The sequence below is a fragment of the Salmo salar genome, chromosome 23, assembly GCF_965601325.2.
Source record: "Salmo salar chromosome 23, fSalSal1, whole genome shotgun sequence".
In the NCBI taxonomy this organism is placed as follows: Eukaryota; Metazoa; Chordata; class Actinopteri; order Salmoniformes; family Salmonidae; genus Salmo; species Salmo salar.
In genome coordinates this window covers 3,817,423-3,825,000 of record NC_138313.1, presented here as the reverse complement: position 1 = coordinate 3,825,000, position 7,578 = coordinate 3,817,423, and the positions used below count along the sequence as shown (strand labels likewise).

Here is a 7,578-nt window from a genome sequence, read left to right as displayed (position 1 = left end):
AAAGTTATATTAGGAAAATTATAATTTTAATCTGAATATTGTCCTTGGTGCCCCGATCTCCTAGTTAATTACAGTTAAACGATTAATCAGTTTAATCGCGTAATAATAATTACAGGGAGTTATTTGATAAACATGTCTTCAGTTTAATGGTGCCCCAAAGACATGACACTTGCAAGCCAAAGAACACCATCCCAAACGTGAAGCACGGGGGTGGCAGCATTCATGTTGTGGGGGTGCTTTGCTGCAGGAGGGACTGGTGATCTTCACAAAATACTTGGCATCACGAGGGAGGAAAATTATGTGGATATATTGAAACAACATCTCAAGACTTCAGTCAGGAAGTTAAAGCTTGGTCGCAAGTGGGTCTTCCAAATGGACAATGACCCCAAGCATACTTCCAAAGTTGTGACAAAATGGCTTAAGGACAACAAAGTCAAGGGATTGGAGTGGCCATCACAAAGCCCTGACCTCAATCGCATAGAAAATTTGTGGTCAGAACTGAAAAAGCATGAGCGAGCAAGGAGGCCCACAAACCTGACTCAGTTACTCCAGCTCTGTCAGGAGGAATGGGCCAAAATTCACCCAACTTATCGTGGGAAGCTTGTGGAAGGCTACCCGAAACGTTTGACCCAAGTTAAACAATTTGAAGGCAATGCTTCCAAATACTAATTGAATGTATGTAAACTTCTGACCCACTGGGAATGTGATGAAAGAAATAAAAGCTGAAATAAATTATTCTCTCTCCTATTATTCTGACATTTCACATTCTTAAAATAAAGAGGTGATCCTAACTGACCTAAGACAGGGAATCTTAACTAGGTTTAAATGTCAGGAATTGTGAAAAACTGAGTTTAAATGTATTTGGCTAAGGTGTATGTAAACTTCTGACTTCAACTGTGTGTGTGATAGATAGATATATACAGTGGGGGAAAAAAGTATTTGATCCCCTGCTGATTTTGTACATTTGCCCACTTACAAAGAAATGATCAGTCTATAATTTTAATGGTAGGTTTATTTGATCAGTGAGAGACAGAATGACAACAAAAAAATCCAGAAAAACACGTCAAAAATGTTATAAAATTATTTGCATTTTAATGAGGGAAATAAGTATTTGACCCCTCTGCAAAACATGACTTAGTACTTGGTGGCAAAACCCTTGTTGGCAATCACAGAGGTCAGACATTTCTTGTAGTTGGCCACCAGGTTTGCACACATCTCAGGAGGGATTTTGTCCCACTCCTCTTTGCAGTTCTTCTCCAAGTCATTAAGGTTTTGAGGCTGACGTTTGGCAACTCGAACCTTGAGCTCCCTCCACAGATTTTCTATGGGATTAAGGTCTGGAGACTGGCTAGGCCACTCCAGGACCTTAATGTGCTTCTTCTTGAGCCACTCCTTTGTTGCTTTGGCCGTGTGTTTGGGGTCATTGTCATACTGGAATACCCATCCACGACCCATTTTCAATGCCCTGGCTGAGGGAAGGATGTTCTCACCCAAGATTTGACGGTACATGGCCACATCCATCATCCCTTTGATGCGGTGAAGTTGTCCTGTCCCCTTAGCAGAAAAACACCCCCAAAGCATAATGTTTCCACCTCCATGTTTGACAGTGGAGATGGTGTTCTTGGGGTCATAGGCAGCATTCCTCCTCCTCCAAACACGACGAGTTGAGTTGATGCCAAAGAGCTCCATTTTGGTCTCATCTGACCACAACACTTTCACCCAGTTGTCCTCTGAGTCATTCAGATGTTCATTGGCAAACTTCAGACGGGCATGTATATGTATTCTTGAGCAGGGGGACCTTGCGGGCGCTGCAGGATTTCAGTCTTTCACGGCGTAGTGTGTTACCAATTGTTTTCTTGGTGACAATGGTCCCAGCTGCCTTGAGATCATTGACAAGATCCTCCCGTGTAGTTCTGGGCTGATTCCTCACCATTCTCATTATCATTGCAACCCCACGAGGTGAGATCTTGCATGGAGCCCCAGGCCGAGGGATATTGACAGTTCTTTTGTGTTTCTTCCATTTGTGAATAATCACACCAAATGTTGTCACCTTCTCACCAAGCTGCTTGGCGATGGTCTTGTAGCCCATTCCAGCCTTGTGTAGGTCTACAATCTTGTCCCTGACATCCTTGGAGAGCTCTTTGGTCTTGGACATGGTGGAGAGTTTGGAATCTGATTGATTGATTGCTTCTGTGGACAGGTGTCTTTTTTTACAGGTAACAATCTGCGGTTAGGAGCACTCCCTTTAAGAGTGTGCTCCTAATCTCAGCTCGTTACCTGTATAAAAGACACCTGGGAGCCAGAAATCTTTCTGATTGAGAGGGGGTCAAATACTTATTTCCCTCATTAAAATGCAAATCAATTTATAACATTTTTGACATGCGTTTTTCTGGATATTTTTGTTGTTATTCTGTCTCTCACTGTTCAAATAAACCTACCATTAAAATTATAGACTGATCCTTTCTTTATCAGTGGGCAAACGTACAAAATCATAATATTGCCTGCTAATATGAATTTCTTAACTAAATATGCAGGTTTAAAAAAATATACTTGTGTATTGATTTTAAGAAAGGCATTGCTGTTTATGGTTAGGTACATTGGTGCAACGGTTGTACGTTTTTTCGCAAATGCGCTTTGTTAAATCATCACCAGTTTGGCGAAGTTGAAGTAGGCTGTGATTCGATGATAAATGAACAGGAACCGCATTGATTATATGCAACACAGGACAAGCTAGTTAAACTAGTAATATCGTCAACCATGTGTAGTTAACTAGTGATTATGTTATGATTGATTGTTTTTTTATAAGATAAGTTTAATGCTAGCTAGCAACTTACCTTGGCTCCTTGCATCCACAAGGTCCTTTTGATGCTGCACTCGCGTAACAGGTGGTCAGCCTGCCACACAGTCTCCTCATGGATTGCAATGTAATCGGCCATAATCGGCGTCCAAACATTACCGATTGTTATGAAAACTTGAAATCGGCCCTAATTAAATCGGCCATGCCGATCAATCGGTCAACCTCTACTTGAGACAACTGAGACATGGATTGTATGTGTGTGCCATTGAGGGTGAATGGGCAAGACCAAAAAATGTAAGTGCCTTTGAACAGGGTATGGTAGTAGGTGCCAGGCACACCGGTTTGTGTCAAGAACTGCAACGCTGCTGGGGAACCACGCTCAGTTTCCCGTGGTTCACCACCCAAAGGATATCCAGCCAACTCAACACAAATGTGGGAAAGCATTGGAGTCAACATGGGCCAGCATCCCTGTGGAACGCTTTCCACACCTTGTCCATGCCCCGATGAATTGAGGCTGTTCTGAGGGCAATAGGGGATTCAACTCAATAGTAGGAAGGTGTTCCTAATGTTTGGTATACTCAGTGAAAATCACACACAGAGAACCAGACTGAAATGCATTTTCTTTTCAAACTCCTTTCACACCAGTCTTTTCGAAGGAAGAGATGAGAGAAGGAAGGCATTTATATGTGATAGTCCATACTGTACAGAGCCCAGAGTAAGATTAATGGTCCACTAAATGTACTCCGTAACCATCTTCAACACACCTCAGAGGGCTCTGCAAAGAGATTGTGGTGCTTGCCAGTATTAAAGGGAAAGGGGGACACCTAGTGTGTTGCACAACTGAATGCATTCACCCGAAATGTATCTTTCGCATTTAACCCAACCCCTCTGAATCAGAGAGGTGCGGGGGTCGGAGACCAACAGACAAAGCTAGATGACCATTAAACACAGCTCACTTACACACTCTACAGGAATACAATTAAGTTATATTTGTTGGTGTGTGTCCCCGATATGAAGGGGTCAAACAGGGGTCAAACACACCTCCATACTGCCCCAGTACCATATGGCCTTGACGACACTGTCGGTGACATTTGGTCTATAAAAATCCAGCCTAGAGCAGAGCTTACCTAGGTTGGACTTTAATGGCTGCCTCCACGGCGTTGCGAACGTCTTTCCTCTCCCCGTCAGGACAGTTCCCCCTGGTGCCAGGACACACACACTGCTGCCAGACTCAGACTTACACTGCTTACCCCCCCTCCCACATACTGCAGGAACGAGGGGTACTGAAGGAGAGATAGAAACAAGAGGGGGGGAATGAGATAATGAACCTTACAAGTGACTGAATAAGTACAAAAGCATATTTAAAAGAAGTCAAGACACACACACACCTGGATAAATTAGATCCCTCTGGAATGATGGCTGGTGATGCCGCCGTTCCAAACTTGGAGTAGTCAACAAAGGCTGGAGAGGAGCGGAGGAGAGGAGGAAGGTCAGAGAAACTGGAACAGAAATAGAAAATTATAATTTAGGAGACACTCAGATATAAAGCAACCCTGTCTACAAACAACCTATAGCCCGACACCCTAGAAGGCATGTGTGAAGATCTGAAAAGATTGGATAATTACAAGCATTATCAAAAAAATTCCCTCTGGACAGGGACAGAAAATGGCTATTGTCCATACCTCCTTCCCTCCATCGATGCAGTTGCCACTCTCCTTGTGGCCAGAGAGAGGCAGGGAAGGGTCCATAACAGAGTGGGAGTTTACACTGAACCAACAGACAGGCTGGGGAGAGAGGTCGAGGAAGGGTTAATAAGATGCGAGTGTGTTATATCTCATAGTCCATTATTCATCCGGTGGGTTCTGGGTGATAGGAATTATAAATCTAATGCAGAGAGGATACACCACACAAAATGTTTTCAACCGTGGTGATTTGAGATTAATATTGGGAGATCAAGATAGTGTGTGTGTAAGTAAGTATGGGTGCATTTGTGTGCGTGTGTGTCCTGTACCTCTTCGCAGCCTCCAGGGCCAGAGTTAGGTCTTCAGTCCAGAGAGAGGCAGCGGTTCCCTGTCAAGACAAGACAGACAGTTGGATAGAGAAGTGTTTCATTCGTGTGAGTGTGGTTTGGTCATAAATAGTATGGTGTGGTAATCCTTACCCAGAGTGACGCCCTCCCCGTGGCTCCTGAAGGAGAGGAGGGGTAGCAGAGGGCCGGGGGATGGGGTCACCACACAGGTGCAGGAGGGGGCTACTCCACACAGCACCGTGTGAGGATAGGTAGTACTGGAGGAGGGTGGGGGACACAGCTGGATCAGCTGATACAAGCATTTATTGAAAAAAGGTACTTTTTATTAATTGTGCTCAACACCATATCTAACAAAATGGTGGTACAAACAAAGAAAATGCAACTGACAAAAATAAAGAGAAAATAGTCCATATAGTGAAGAGATGGAATTCCGAGAAGCAGTATTTGGAACTTGCATTGGCTTTACTGCCTTCAGGTCTTTTAGAAATGTTATGATTATTTTGCACACTGCAGTGCAAAATGCCTATATGGTATAGTGACTGATGCCCCCCACCTGTACTAAGGGCTATACGCTATGAAAGTGACACGTCATTTACCAGGAAGTAGCCTTGTAGTTTACTAAATGCTGTAGGCTTTTTGAATGGTCTTCAAGTCAAATATTTCATAAAAGGCATCTGGAGAAGTTCCTCCACAAACACGAATTGTATATCTTAAAATGACCGCGTTTTCACATGTTATGATATAATCGTCAAGCCCATAAAGTAACGAGGAAGGGGCGGTTACTTTCACAGGTTATTGTTTGCACATTGAGTGTACAAAACATTAGGAACACCGGCACTTTCCATGACAGACTGACCATGCGAAAGCTATGATCCCTTATTGATGTCACCTGTTAAATCCACTTCAATCAGAGGAAGAGAAAATAAGAGGAAGAGACAAGTTAAAGAAGCATTTTTCAGTCAAGTCTTAATTTTTAATCCCAGCCCCCATCCCCGCAGGAGGCCTTTTGCCAGGCCGTCATTGTAAATAAGAATTGGTTCTTAACTGAATTGCCTAGTTAAATAAAGGTTCAATAAAAAAAATTAAGAAAATAAATGCAAGTGCTTGGTGAGTTCAACATGTCGACTCCCCTGACTGCAGTCTCTCTTCTGGCCTGGCTGATGTCCTGGACAGCTTTGGACTCCAACAGCATGTGGACTTTTCCACCCACAACAACAACCATACACTGGACCTGGTCTGTATCACAGGCGTGGATGGAATTATGCCAGGCCTGTCCGACCACAAACTCATCACCTTCACCCTAGCTATTCCTATGCCCAAGAAACACTCTATTCAGTTTAGGAGTCTTAAAACTATAAAACACAGGCCATCTTACTGAATCCATCTCTAACCTGCCAGTTACTGACTCTGTGGCTCAATACAACACTGCCTTGGCCTCCATACTTGACGAAGTTGCTCCTTTGAAAACGCGCCTAGTGTCTTTCCCCAAATCTTCTCCCTGGTACACTTACGCTCTCTCAAAGCAACTGGCCGTCGTCTAGAACTGTACATGTGCAGATGTTTGAGCAACATCAGAAAGGCTACAAAAAGGCCTTAAAGCTCAGACATCCTACTACTCCCAACTGATCAGCAACGGCAGTGGAAACTCTTGGGTGCTGTCTTCTACTGTGAGCAAGCTCCTCCAGCCTTAGCCTTCCCAGAACGATGCAATCAATACTTGTGCCTCTTCCAAAGCAAAATTGAAAACATGAATAACACCACCCTGTCCTCTCCAGCCCCTGTAGTTGATCTAGCCAGTCCACTGCTCCCTGAGTGAAGGTTCTCCAACCTTCACCACAAATCACTGCAGCTGATGTAACCAAGCTGGTTAAAACAATGAGGCCCACCACTTGCTCACTTGACCGCATCACCACCTCTCTTGTCAAGACCTGCTTACCTGCACTGGAGGCTTTCTTCACGTTGTTTGTTGGCAACCTTGTACTTTACGAACTTTTTGGAACAGATTCCCGTTGGAACCTAACACAAATTAAACCCACCCACTTTTCACCAGTTCCAAGCACATCCTACAGCACATAATCTAGCAAAATATATAGTTTTGAAATAGAATCTGGACATGTTAGGTGGTTAGCTGTTGAAAGAGTCAGACTGCTGTTCTTTACAGAAGATCCCAACCGACTTGACCCAAGGCGTGTCTGCCTCCTGAGTTAGTTACAGTAATAAAGTTCATATGGTAATAGCCTGCTAACAGAAATCCTATTATCTAAGACATGGTGTAAAGCGTGATGTGAAAGAATTTTTTTATATCATTACATGGCTGATATTCTAACACAATGTTGTTTTATTTCGAGTAAATTCACCTTAAAATGTATTTTGTGTCATACTTACACATATGCAACGAATATGTTTTGTTTTTACCTGAGCAGTAACAGTGCTGGAACTACTCGGTCCGTACTCCATTGATTGAAAGGTATTGTGTTGGTGGTGCTGCCAGCCATGATACAATGTTGCAAGAAGTAACTTTTAACTTGTGTTCATCATCAATATGATACTATGTATCAGCACTGGCTTGCTTGCTCTGTAGTCCATCAGCGTGCTAACCAAAAATAATGCTAGCTAGCTTCGCTAAATCTGTGATCTGAGAGTTCAGATACCAAAAGAAAAGTTCCCCATGACGAACTGCAACGTGCTGCCGCCTGAAGAAAGGTTGTTCTGCCCTGTCGCGCTAACTCCCCCCACTAGCTTAGTTGCCGCC

The 7,578-nt window shown here is 43.5% G+C and overlaps 1 protein-coding gene across 2 annotated transcripts in view; it reads right to left on the bottom strand.

Annotated features, from left to right (window-relative positions):
- Nucleotides 1-7,560, bottom strand: part of LOC106583930 (aldehyde dehydrogenase family 16 member A1-like) — a 12,621-nt gene extending 5,061 nt beyond the window's left edge. The window contains exons 1-6 of one of the 2 annotated variants that reach the window (XM_082967886.1): nt 7,242-7,560; nt 4,959-5,115; nt 4,809-4,867; nt 4,480-4,581; nt 4,186-4,296; nt 3,925-4,080 (exon numbers count right to left, since the gene is read on the bottom strand). The gene's annotated coding sequence lies outside the window, so the exon portion shown is untranslated. The remainder of the gene's footprint in view (nt 1-3,924; nt 4,081-4,185; nt 4,297-4,479; nt 4,582-4,808; nt 4,868-4,958; nt 5,116-7,241) is intronic. The other variant, XM_082967887.1, reaches the window with a different exon arrangement.
- Nucleotides 7,561-7,578: the final 18 nt, after the last annotated feature.